The sequence below is a fragment of the Hylobates moloch genome, unplaced genomic scaffold (assembly GCF_009828535.3).
Source record: "Hylobates moloch isolate HMO894 unplaced genomic scaffold, HMol_V3 SCAFFOLD_8, whole genome shotgun sequence".
NCBI classification, from domain to species: domain Eukaryota; kingdom Metazoa; phylum Chordata; class Mammalia; order Primates; family Hylobatidae; genus Hylobates; species Hylobates moloch.
This window is the reverse complement of record NW_026652283.1, coordinates 56634241-56648584: the sequence shown is the minus strand read 5'-3', so window position 1 is coordinate 56648584 and position 14344 is coordinate 56634241. Positions and strand designations below refer to the sequence as shown.

The following is a 14344-nucleotide window of genomic DNA, read 5'->3' as shown; positions in this document are numbered from 1 at the left end:
ATTCTGGGTATTCTTGGGCAGGTTCTAAGAGTCAAAATATCACAAGCTGGGAAATAACTGGGCCTTTGAAGGACCACCAACTGATTTGGCAAGGACTCTCTTTTTTCTTCTTCTTCTTTTTTTTTTTAATGCACTGGCTTTTTTAATTTTTTTTTCAGTTTTTCAAGTTATTTTCCTTCCTATAAAGAGATTGTGCATTACCCAAGAAAAGAAGAGACCAATTTCAAGGAAGATCAACAGTGACAAATGCAACTGAAGGCCACTGAGATGATGATAGAAGTTTCCTGTATTTAACATTAGAGGATCAATGGTGACCTCAGTGCAATGAAGCAGACAGGACTGTGACTGCTATTGTGAATGGGGAGACTGATAGGATGCTTGGTGAGAGGGTACACAAGTAAGTAGAAGTTTCTTTAATTTTTTAAGACAAAGGAGAGCTGAGTATGCTTATAGGCTTATGGAAAAGATCTAGGAAAAAGAGGAAGAGAAAAGTAAAAATCTATTATATATAGTAATATATATATATATATATATATTTAATATATATATATATATATATATATATATATATATAAATTCTAGAAGAAAAGACCAGATTATGTCTGTTTTATTTCTCATTGTCTTCCAAAAGCCTAGTATCGTGACTGCTACTTAGAAGCTGCTCAAAATACATTGGAAATTGGAGGTAAGAAAGTAAGAATGATTCCAAAGTGGGTCTACAAGTTTGTGTGTTGGAGATGTATGAAATTGGAGATAATATGCCTGATAGCCTCAACCACAAGGCAACATCTTATGCTAAGTGTAAAGATAGGAAATTCAGTTGGGAGCTTAACTACCTTATTTATGGTTTGAAACAGTCACTTGGGGAAGTGAGAGTAAGGGATGACCAAAGTCAATAAAAAGTAATAAGCAATTTTCAGGACCAAATATAGACTGGAACCCAGATAACTATGGTACCTTAAATGTACACAAACAGGAGAATCTACACACAAATCTCAGCATTCAGTCTGGGGATAAAGGTAAAGCATGTAAATTTGGGAAATTGATCCACCTCTAGACATTTGACTGGCAGTTGCTGTATAATGACAAGAAGAAGCACTGAAATTGAGGATTCTAATAAAAAGGTAGTTCAGGAAAAGGAAAAGATGTCAGAGCATTCTAATAGACATGGAGAAAATAAAAGTGGCATTGAAACAGTGAATTTCCAAGGACCAATTATCAGGCAGAGTGAAAGAGTATGAGAAAGCTGGAAAAAAGAATTTGTGGTTCAAGTAGGGCCCGTCTCAGGGTTGAAGAATTTTTAGGGATGAGAAGGGTGCGACCATAGTTACGGGTAAGTAAAATGGAGTTATGAAGGTAGAGTTGCAGGAGTCAAGGAATTATAAAGTAGAAAGCTGAATGTGTTGTGTACTTCAGGGGTTGGCAAAATACAACCTATGGGCCAATTGCTTATTTTTGTAAATAAAATTCTAATGGAACACAGCTATATACATTAACTTACATATTGTCTATGGTGGCTTTTCTACCAGTATAAAGATATATTGAGTAGTTACAACAGAGACCATATGTTCTGAAAGGTCTAAAATATTTAATATCTTGCCCTATAAGAAAACATGTTTTGACTCAGGCCTATATAGTTAATAAAGTGTTGTTGTGTAAAGGCAGGAGTTGTCATAGCAGAAACTACAGAGGGGCAGTACTAAGCACATTGGTGAATGGCCTGGAAGATGGTAAATACAGGTAGTTAGGAGAGGCAGAAGATTACTAAGCCAAAGATGTGTATTTTCAAACAGGAGGTGTTTCCTGGAAGGAGAGTGAAATTGTATGGGCCTAGAAGAATGATTTTTAATTTTTTTCGAATCCTTATGGTAGGGACTGCTATTTTTCAAAAACAAAAAAAAATCTATTCTCTCTTTCTTTCTAGAATTTAAGTTGAGCACATGACCACCCAGATAAGACTGCTTTTCCCAGTATCCTTTGCTGGGATTTCAGGCATGTAACAAAGTTCTTACCTACGGCATTGGAGTAGAAGGGATGTGTGCAACTTTTGCCTTACTTTCTTAAAGAAAAGAGAGAGGGAGAGAAAATTGTTACCCTGAATGACTACCCTTCCCCTTCCTGTGAGTGTAAACACACATACTAGTGACTCTGCAGAAGAGGATAAGGGCCTGGGGAATGGCAGAGCAACAAGGTGGAAGAATCTGGGGTTTCTGAATAACTTCATGGAGTAGGGTATTGCCAAGCTGAATCACTCATCACAGAATGGTTGCCTGAGGGAGAATAAGCTTTTCTTCTTTAAGTCACTTTCTAAGAACTCTTTATTCCAGAAAAGAAAAAGTTCATCTCTATCCCACTTACAAGACCTTTTTAAAAATATGATTTAAGTTGTGGACCCTCTTTTCAAGAAATTGCCCTTATGCATAAATTTTATACTCAATTAACTCTGTAGCCCATATGTGGCCATGAAGCTAAGAACATGTGGTATAGAAGCAGCAGTGGAGAGAAAAAGGAAATAGGCACTCCTCCCATGTGTTTGTACAGAAGGAATTTTTCAATAAAGCAGCCATCCTTTGCCATTGTGCTTTTTCGGGTTATGTCCTTGACTGGCGGTAGACTGAAAGAGCCAGCCAGAGAAATCAGAAAGGACAGGAGAGGGCATATGGGAAAGATAATAAGGTCAAGGTACAGGATGAGACTATGATGGGAGACATGAGTAAGAAAAACTTTCAGTTCTCAGAATTCATATTTGGGGAAAGGTAGATATCCCAGGGAGAGTAGGACAATCCAAAGCCATCAGTCAGGACCACAGAAAGTGCACAGATTTGCATTGCATAACTGCAAAAGATGCTGCATGTACACAGGTTCCATAGTGTGGCAGATTCACCATCAGAATTTTCTTGTATTTAGAATTTAAAACCCACCTAACAGCAAAAGGATTTCACTGGGTACTGCTGTGGTTTACGTGTATAGCATCACGTTCCCTCAATCAAAGGTAGTCAATTAACACACATTAATAGCTTTCACATACAGAAAGTACAATCCTTTGGAAAATAAATAAATAAAAAAGGAAACATTCCTTTTACAAAAGCACAAAAAGATAAAATACCAAGAAGTAAATCTAACAAGAAATGTGCAAGAACTTTGTGAAAAAAAACAAAAACCTTTAAAATTCTATTAAAGGGCAGTCAAGATTTGAACAAACGCAAACATATAAATTTCTTAAGTAGAAAAATTCAACGTCTTAAATATTTAATTATTTCTTAATTAATTTAAAAATTTAACAAGGTTTATGATTAAAAATACCATTAGCTTTCGTTATTCTCATTGTTGTTACGTTTTTAGAACCAGATAAGCCAGTTAAAGTTTATACAGAAAAAAGGAATGGGTAGGAGAACTCTAGAAAAGAAGAGCAGCAAGGGGTGACTAGCACTATGAGATATTAAAACACACTACAGAGTTTTAATAATTAACACAATATGGTATAGGCACATGAATATATAGACATAGTAATAGAACAGAATAAAAGCTCAGAAATAGACCCAAATGTATTATGGAATTTATTATATGATAAAGGTGACATCTCAAATCAGAGGGGAGATTATGAGCTATTTAATAAATGGTAATCAACCATCTGAGTAACCACGTGGACAGCTGCTACAGTTTGGATGTTTGTCCTCCCAAACTATGTATTAAAATTTGATCCCCAATGTTGGAGGTGAGGCCTAATGGAAGGTGCTTGGGTTGTAGGGGTGGATGCCTCTTGAGTAGATTAATGTCTTCCTTGGAGGTAAGTGAGTTCTTGCTCTATTAGTTCCCTCTAAGAGCTGGTTGTTAAGAAAAAAAAAAAAAAAAGTCTTGGCACCTCTGCTTCTTTCTCTTGTGATGATATCTTACCAGGTAATCTCTGCACATTCTGGCTTTCCTTTGTCTTCCACCATGAGTGGAAGCAGCCTAAAGCCCTCACCAGATGCAGATAGCCAATCTTGAACTTTCCAATCAACAGAACTGTGAGCCAAATAAGCCTTTTTTTCTTTATAAATGACCCAGCCTCAAGTACTCCATTATAGCAACACAAAATGGACTAAGACACTAGCTAAAGTTGGCACTTCATATAGCATACTTGGATAAAGCCATATATCAAACTACATATCACAATAAATTCAAAATATACCAATTATTTAAATGCAAAAAATAAAGCCATTAGAGTATTCAGAAAAAAATGATGAATACTTCTATAACTTTAAAGTGAAGAAGACCTTTCAATGAAGACATAAGGTACAGAAGTCAAAAAGAAATAATTAATATCTTCACTTATATAAAATCCAAAGACTTCTGGAAAACCAACCAACCAAAAAACAAGCAAACAAAAACATAGGCAAAGTCAAGAAACATACAATAACCTGGGAAAAATAGTATTTGCAACTCATGTCACAGTCAAAGAGATAACCTCCCTCGTATCTAAAATGTTGCTAAAAATATGAAAGGAATAACAATTAGATGTCACTTTACACTCAGTGGATTGACGAATATTAGAACACTGTACAATGCCAAGTGTTGGTGGGAGTATGGGGATTTAGGAACCCTCAAATATTAATACTACTGATGAGAGTACAAACTGATCCAGCCATTCTGAGCACAGTTTGGCAGTATTTAGCCAAATTAAATATGCATAATCTTTATAAACCAGCAATTCTGCTCCTACTATGTATCCCAGAGAAATTTTCACAGAAGTCCTTGAGGAAATATGTACTAAAATGATAACTGCAGTATTATTTGTAGTGATGGGAAGCAGGAGGCATCCTGGATGTCCATCACTGACAGGACTGGCAAAATGTAATAGGTGACCATCATGGAGTGTTCTGCAACAGTCAGAATCAATGGATAAGACTTGTGTTGTCCAATAAACCCTTCTGCAATAGTGGGCATGTTTTATGTATTCACTGTTCAATATGGTAGTCGCTAGCCACATGAAGTTATTTAAAATGAAACTCATTAAAATGTAAACATAAAAATTCAGTTCCTTGGTTGTGCTAGCTATATTTCAAGTGTTCAAGAGTTACATTTGGCCAGAAAGTACCATACTGGATAAGGCAGAACTAGAATATTACCATTATTACAGAAATCCCTATTGGACAGTGCTGGGCTATATTTATACTAAGTAGTATGAGTGGATCTTAAAAATATAGTGCTGAGTGAAAAGAGTAAGTATCAGAATAACAATATCACATCACCATTTCCTTGAATTTAAAATACATTAACACAGAACAACTATTGACTTATTGCAAGAACACATACCAAAAAAAAAAAAAAAAGCATTAGGGAAATTAGAATATTTTCCTATGGGGAATAGTGAGTGAAAACTGAGAGTAGGTATAAAGGAAAAAAAGCAAATAGGCAAATCAATAAACGACTGGAAGGAGTAAGGGCTTTTAGAGACCTATAATAAAATATGTTGTGAATTGAGGAATATGACTAAGTCAAATCTCTTCATGAGATTACAAAAAAAGGAAGCACACAAAAATCTGCATACTAATGTTATAGTACTTTTATTCATAATTGCCAAAAACTGGAAACAACCAAGATGTTTTTCAATAGGTAAATGGACAAACTATGGTACTTCATGCAACGGAATATTATTCAGCAATAAAAATAACTGAGCTATCAAGCCATGAAAAGAAAAGATGTCAATAAATCTTAAATGCATGATATTAAGGAAAAGAGGCAAGTCTAAAAGGGCTACATACTTTATTACAACTATATGGCATTCTGGAAAAGGCAAAACTACAGTAGGGTAAAAGAGCAGTAGTTGCCAGAGTTTGGAAGTAAGGAATGGAGGATTAAATAGATGAAGGATAGGAGATTTTGTAGGGTGATCAAACTGTTCTGTATGATTCTATAACTGTGGATATATTACACTATACATGTGTGAAAATTCATTAACTTTAGGGAACAAATGGCCAACTTTATATGTGCAAATTAAAAGAAAAGAAATCATTTAGGATATTGAGTGATCCCAGGATGAATGCAGAATGTGACAAAATACTAACTATACCATAAATGTATGAACAACCTCACTGGAAGGAGGTTGGGGGGGAAGTGTTGGCCTAAGCAACTTTAGAGTAATCTGTAAGACTAAAGACAAAAGAAATTGTACAGAAAAACTGCCCTACAACTAATAAAGTTCTTCCCCATACTGGTATGGGCAAACAATTCCAATACTGTAATAAATTCACAGTGAAACTGAAAAATTAAATACATGGATGGTAGATGGTGGGAGCCAGGTTACTCATTGTTGGAGTACGATAAGCAAGGGGAGGAAGCAAGATGATTCACGAATCAGATGAGAGCTAATGTTAATTAGGTAATGATAATTAGATAATGGATTAAAGCTGGAGACATCAGTATGCACTCATGATTAGCTTAATATAGACACATATGGTTACATATAGAAATATTTACAGATAGATATATACATATGTTAGTAAAGACATATATTTCCTTGCTCTGTCAGCTGAGAGAGCCTAGAAGCAACAACACTCCTGTGACAACAAGCACACTTAGTTCCCACATCTTGGTTTCTAACATCATCCTCCAATTAAAAGAATGATGGGGGCCAGGCATGGTGGCTCATGCCTATATCCTAGCACTTTGGGAAGCTGAGGCGGGCAGATCACAAAGTCAGGAGTTTGAGACCAGCCTGGCCAATATGGTGAAACTCCATCTCTACTAAAAATACAAAAATTAGCTGGGTGTGGTGGCGGGCACCTGTAATCCCAGCTACTCAGGAAGCTGAGGCAGGAGAATTGCTTAAACCCAGGAGGCAGAGGTTGCAGTGAGCCAAGATTGCGCCACTGCACTCCAGCCTGGGTGACAGGGTGAGACTCCTTCTAAAAAAAAAAAAAAAAACACTATATGCTGCTTGGAGAAATAGCTGATTCTAGAATAGGGGCAGGTAATATGCAAGATGACCCTGGAGAAGCTTGTAGTGACAGGAAGTAAAAAGGTGCTCACAAAACAAAAACCCACATTGACTGGGGTATGTCAAAGTTTCACAGGAGCCAACTAAAAGAGCTCCCATTAGCTAATGCTGAGACGACCAATTAGAGCAATAAAATCAATAAAGTAGTACTGAATTAAAATGCAAAGTATAAAATAAATATTCATGAGTCAATAGGACATAAATATACAAGTAAACAAATAAAAGGAAGAAAAGAAACAATTCTCTTATGTAGCATAATTCAAAATAATTTACGTAGATACTCAGCCTTCAAAAAGGTGGACCATAGCTCCCCATTCCTTTGGAATAGTCTGTGCACAGTGACTTCCTTCAAAGGAATGGAGAGAGGGTAAAAAGGTAACTTTACAGTGGAGAAACCTGGCAAATACAACCTCAACAAAGTGACTGAGATCAGCATCAACAGTGAGAAGTCAAGTTGATAGAATGTACCCTTGATATGATCTGATGAAAATGACACTTTATAGCTTCCTTCTCCAAACCTTAGCTCCAATCTAATCGTGAGAAAAACATCAGACAAATACCGATTGAGGAACATTCTGCAAAATACCTGACTAGTATTCTTCAAACTGTCAAGGTCATCGAAACCAAAACAAGTCTGAGAAAGTGTCATAGCCAAGAGAAGCCTAAGAAGACGTGATGACTAAGTGTACTGTGGTACCCTGGATGAGATCCTGGAACAGAAAAACAATGTTAGATAAAAACTAAGAAAATCTGAATAAAGCATAGACTTTTGTTAAAAATCATGAATCAACCTTGGTTCTTCAATTGTAACAAATGTATCACACGAATATAAGATGTATAGTGAGAGAAACTGGGTATGGGGTATATGGAAACTCTCTGTACTATCTTCCCAATTTTTCCATAAATCTAAAACTGTTCTTTTTGTTGTTGTTGTTGTTTGTTTTGTTTTGTTTTGTTTTGTTTTATAAGGTCTTACTCTGTTACCCAGGCCAGAATGCAGTGGTAGGATCTCAGCTCACTGCAACTCCGCCTCCTGGGCTCAAGTCATCTTCCCACCTCAGCCTCCCAAGTAGCTGGGACTACAGGCACACGCCACCATATCTAGCTAACTCTTGTATTTTTTGTAGAGATGGGGTTTTTTCATGTTGCCCAGGCCTGTCTCAAACTTCCAAGCTCAAGCCATTCACCAGCCTGGCTTCCTAAAGTGCTGGGATTACAGGTGTGAGCCACCACACCTGGCCTAAAACTGTTCTTCAAAAATTAATTTGTACTTTTTTTAAAAAAAGGAAAACAAATATCAGGTACTGCTAGAAGCTTTGAGGCCCTCTTTTTCACCCTCTCCCTTCAGACAATCTTCCCTTTCCACAAGAGGCAACACTCGTCTTTTATTTTGTTTTTGTTTTCTTGCTTTTCATAAAAATTTTGCATTGTATATGTATTCTTAAACAATGTTATTTTGAATTTATATAAATAAAATTGTACCATATTTTTTCAGCTATTTTCTTATTTTCACCTAACGTTACATTTGTGAGATTTATCCACATTGATATATGTAGCTACAACTCATTTATTCTCCTGGCTAGATAATATGTCACTGATGAAGGTGCCACCTTATATATTTCTAGTCTCCTGATAATGGTTGCTTCCAGGTTTTGCTATTCCCAACAAATATTCTCATGTATACATGTAAAAATTCCTGTGTAATGAAAAGCTAGAAGTGGAACTGCAAAATCATCAGGCATATACATTTTCATCTGTGCTATATAATACCAAATCGTTTCACAAAAGTTGTCTTGTCAGTTTAGATTACCATCAACAATTTGATTGTTTGTTCCTTGAAAATCTAGAGGTCTATACAAATACTTTGGGTTCTTTATTAAAATTTTAAAGTGTACATGATTAAAAACAAAATATCAACTATTTCATATTTTTAGTAGGAATAAAATGGTGATAGGTGACCATGTAACAAAAGCTATTGAAATAATTTTTTAAAGTAATTAATTAATTTTTAAAAATAATAAAATGATGATAGGTGTCCATTTGTAGTACATTCGAAATTTCTACAGACCTTAACTTGTCCTGGGAGCTTAACTTGCTCATAACAGAGCTCTTTTTGCCATCTGTGTGCACGTACATGAACTGGTTTAAAAGTGAAGAAATGAAGACTTCGCATGTCCTTGCTGAAAAGTGGCCAAGTTTTGTTCTCATAAACTGGCCCTAATGTGAGAAACCAGTAGCCTTTTAAGTTTAATTACATTTCTAAAAAAAAAAAAGAAATAAGTACGTGCATGTGTGTGTGTGTGTGTGTGTGTGTGTGTGTATGATATATATGTGTATATATAGTGTGTCTATAAGACAAGACCTCAATCTTGCTTCCTAAGATGAATAAAGAAACTAAAATTGGCCAGGCGTTGTGGCTCATGCCTGTAATCCCAGCAGTTTGGGAGGCCGAGGTTGGTGGATCATTTGAGGTCAGAAGTTTGAGACCAGGCTGGCCAGCATGGTGAAACCCTGCCTTTAATAAAAATACAAAAAAAAAAAAAAAAAAAAAAAAAAAAAGCCAGGCGTGGTGGTGGCTGACTGTAGTCCCAGCTACTCAGGAGAATTCCTTGAACCCGGGAGACAGAGGTTGCAGTGAGCCGAGACTGCGCCACTGCACTCCAGCCTGGGTGACAAAGCGAGGCTCCATCTCAAAAAAAAAAAAAAAAAAAAAAAATTAAAATTTTATTTTTTCTTCAAAAACTCTAATTACTTGAATTCAAGTCATATCAACATATCTAAAAAAGCATTTAAAATGTTGTAAAATTCATCATTCACATTCAAAATTCCTTTGTTGTAAAAATCTAAATTTCTGTAGAGAAACAGTAAATAATAACCCCCTCAATACTATAAATTACCACATTCTGCTAGCATGAGTTATATAAGTGCTGAAGAACCTACCTTAGGATTGCTACCATTCATCTACTATGTCTTGGATAGGGCTGCCAATCTATACAAATGCATTTACTGTTAACCTAGACAGCTCACTGTAGTGGTGAGAAAAAAGAAGGAAAAGAAACATACTTTAAAGTTTCCCCTCAAATGGGAAGATGGAGAGATGTGTGAAAAGAATTGGGGATACCTGGGTATTTTAACTGTTTCCTATCAGGCCAAAGCTCACCCGTAAGTAACATTATGTCCAATATTACCTTTGAAGCCGATTGAAAAGCTCAGTAACTGCTATTTAAACAGCTCCACTGAGCTCTCAAAATAAGTTCTAAGCACAAGACCGCCCAATACAAAGATCATGGGCTTTGGACAAGTAGCTAAAACCATATTACCTTCTGGATAGCTCCATTTAACAAGGGAGCCTTCTAAGCTCTGGGACTCTCTGTTTGCATTTCTGTAAGGCCCTCCTCAGAAGAGCACTGAACATATTACCTTCATCCCCAATGCAGCCTACCTACCCTGTTTATCATGACTGTGAGTCCCATACATGTCACCACAGGAACATGGAAACATGGCTACCTGAACCTGAAAACTATGAATAAACAAGAATTCCCAAACTCTTCTTAGCAAAGTATATGTACTTAGCTAACTATTTATTGATGAAGTTATTAAGGCTGGTGTGAGAAATCACTCAATGGGCAAGGATATTCAAGAAGTATTTGCATAAAGACCATAAAAAACTCCTCTGTACAAACTAGGTGAGTGTGCTTTCCCTATTTTAGCCATTTTCAGGGCTCCTTTTATTCAACCATGAAAAAGAAACGATTTCGAAAACTTTTAAGGCATGTAAAATAGTAGCTCAGAGAAAGGCTTAAACATCATATTGACCTGAGTTCGAATGATGGATCCATCAACTGTTCACTAAGTGACCCTGAGTAAGTTATTTAACTCCCCCATTCTTCTGTTTTCTCCACTGCTGGAATAAGTAGAAAGCCAGAAAAGTTGACAGCAAATCTGTCTTCAAAGGCTGTTCTTTTAACCGCCACACTTGCCTGCTCCAGACACTTTAAACAGCACCTTGCATGTGGGAACTTACTACATCTCTGCAGGCTGATTGATTTATCTTCAGGAATACCTTCTTCAATCAAAAGCCATGACAGCTAAAGCAAAATGCCAAGGCGCAAGAGAAACACCTTTCTTCACTAAGTTGTACACATGCAAAAGCTCAATAGTTGGGTGAAATAGAAGGGCTTCTCCTTCAAATAGTAATGAGGCTGATATAAAAACATATTCTATTCACAGCACAGAAAACCTAGAAGCCACACTTCAGGTTAACTCCTTATCTCCAAATCAAATATGCTCCAAAGGAATGTCTACTATTTTGAAAGCTGAAATAGGAAATTTTAGTTCAGATATGAAATATTAGTTGACTAATTTGGCAAATCTCTTAAATCTCCTGAGAGGATGCTAAGGTTTATGTGCCTAAATATTTTAAATTAGAAATGACGGTTATTTTGCAACACTTTTGAGGCTTTCACCACATATCTGAAAGCAGGGGTTTAGGTTTAGATTACATGGCTTAGAGTTGCCACATAAGTACTATGAAGAAGAATATCAGGCACAGAACCATCAGTATCTGTGAGAAGTATAGCAATCTAGACCTAACTAAAAACATTCATATTCAAAGCATTTTGAAAACCATATGTAGTCAAACAAAACATACCTAAAACTCATATTGGGCCCTTGAATCACAATTTGCAAACCCATCTCAGAGAAAAGGAGATATTGACTCCTCTTCTCTACTTGGAATTATACCACAAGCAAAACTGCCAAGGCTGATGGCTGAGATAGCCTCTGGGAGCCAGACTTCAATGCTTTCTGTGTCAAGTCAGCCCTTCCTGCCTAGCTTTGAAGTGGAGAACCAGGTGCCACTCTACAGAGCCAGGCCCAGTCCCCACTACTCTCATGTCACAAGGCTCTGTCCGGGCAGGCTGATCCCCACACTATGCCATATGCACGCCATTTCCATATTCACTCCCACCACCAAATGCCTTTGCTCATCTTTTCTCCATGATCTTAAATGTCTTCACCTTTCCTAGTCCAAGCCAAACCTAATCTACCTTTAATTTTGCACATTTGTGGGTGTTTTTCTGTTTTAATCCATGCAAAGAGCACAGAAATGGGATAGAGGCTTCATAGACAGATGACATGTGCATGGTTTAGAAGGAAGAATGGATACCACCTAATAGAGAAAGGGCAAAGAGCCTTCTAGGCAGAGTAGCTACATGTGCAAAGTCTTGAAACAGTCCAGAAGACCATGGCAGACTTGGAGGGATAAAGGGCTGGAGAAGTTGGCTGCAGTCAGAATGAGAAGACCCTAGTTAGCCTCAGTGAAGTGACGGGACTTGATCCTAGAGGCAAAAGGAAGCCAAAGCTTGTTTTTCTTGTTGTTTGTCTTTTTTTTTTTTCTTTTTCACTCAAAGGAGTGACAGGATCTGATTTTAGTCTAAGCTTCTGGTCCATGATTACCATGGAATCTGCTCTTGTCATGCAAGCAAATCCTTCCACAGCATCCCTATACCCCTTAACAGCCATACCACACAATTAGGTAGGTACAGCTCTTAGAGGTATCTTTGTGTTTCCAGTGACTAGAGACCACTCGAGGGCAAGAGACATTTTTTTTAACTTCTGTTTCCTAGTAATGCCTCTGAGTGCTGAGCAAGTACAGCTCAACAAATTTTCAGAATTGACTGATTCAGATTCCTCCAGGAGATGGATTAAGTAAACAAGGTTCCAAAGATAGGAGTAGGGAAATCCCAAAACCAAAGTCACTATAGCCCTCACCATTGGCCAAGAGCTGCATGATCAAGACCACAAAAGTTAAATTCAAAACTACCTTTGAGTCTATCCTCCATAAATTTGGACTCCTCTTCCTTTCTGCCCAGATCTTTTTAACCACCCACCCAAACTGAAATTCATTCCTTCTTCCTTTGAGCATACTGAGCCAGAAAGAATAGGTACCAGCCCTTCTCTGGTTCTGAGCGTAACCCCACTGACTGGGAGGGTGGGAGACAATCGATGCATTTAAATAGTGCATCTGGCCCTGAAGTGAGAGAGTGTATCTGTGTGCCTGTGTGTAAATGCCAAGTTGCACCAGGTTACCGTAGCAACCCCAACAGGACACTGCAGTGGGCAGCTTTGCACAGAGGTACAGAAAACCCGTTCTTATAACAACTGGGCTTTCACTGTGCACATTGGTTCCTAGCAGGCACATCACAGCATTAGGCCCTGGTTTTGGGATTCTGCAAAAAAGAAATGAAATGTTGAATACCTGCTAGCCCTCCCTTTTTTCAAGCACCATGCATGTACCTCTTCATGCACAGTAAACACTACAAGCAGAGTGCAAAACAGCCTCTTTAGAAACACATAATTCCCTCTACTCACTTTTATATACTACGATGAACAGGTTGTACTTTGCACATCAGCATGACTTCAACGTGAACTTTCCATCCTCTAAATAACCCAGTAATTGTACATTTTGATGAGCAGCATATCCACAATGCTCCCATTTCCAGCTAGTCACCAGTTTTTATTATGTTATTGGTATTTTTGAAAGCAAAAATAAATAATCCTATCAAGATTGTAGGTTGGGCTTAATGGGTTCAATTGAGCTGCACTCCAGGACCTATAAAGCAACTTTTCAAAGGGCCAGGCAATGTTTGAAATTGTTTCCCTAGGGGTTGGGGAGTAGGGGTTTATTCACTCACTTCCTAGTGTTTTCAGTGTGAAGACATCTCCTACAAAGGAAGAGCAAGAGGGATGTGTTAGAATTCCACATGCGGCTCTAGCCTACATGTGGCCATCAGGAAGCCATGTCCCTGCAAATGGAACTCTAGTTGGTAGGGTATCAAGTAGATGGAACAGCCTCCTGGACATTTTCTTTTTTTCTCTTCTTGGATCTAGAGACTGAAGTGTGGTTTTCTTTGAATTTCTCCTGGGCAAAATAAGAATAATTGGCAACATCACTAAAGAAATGGATTGCATGGTAGGCACGCACAGCAGAGTGAGAGCTCCATCTGCACATGGAGAAGTGAGGGGAATTTGGCTAAGTGACATGAACTTGTGGTGCTTTGCAAGACTAGAGCAGGACCGCAATATCTTTGCAGCTTAGTAGTGGAAAACAGGGATGATTTGAAGTAATGTATGGGTTCCAGTACCTGAAGTGACAGGAGTTCCACTACCTGAAGGTGACCTAAGAAAATTACAGTGGGAGTACCAAAAAGAGAGAAATATAAACAAACAAAGGAAGGAAAAGCCCCTTGCCTAGAAAGGTCATTCTGTGTGCAGGAATGCCTACGCCTATCTAAGGTGGCCCTGGGAACAAAGAAGAGACCAATATTAACTACAGTTGTACTGACTACAGTTGTATAATATCTT

General features: G+C 37.6%; 1 protein-coding gene across 2 annotated transcripts in view; it reads right to left on the bottom strand.

Moving 5' to 3' along the window:
* ASTN1 (astrotactin 1) overlaps positions 1 to 14344 on the bottom strand; it is a 307337-nt gene that overhangs the window by 291688 nt on the left and 1305 nt on the right. The window lies entirely within an intron of this gene.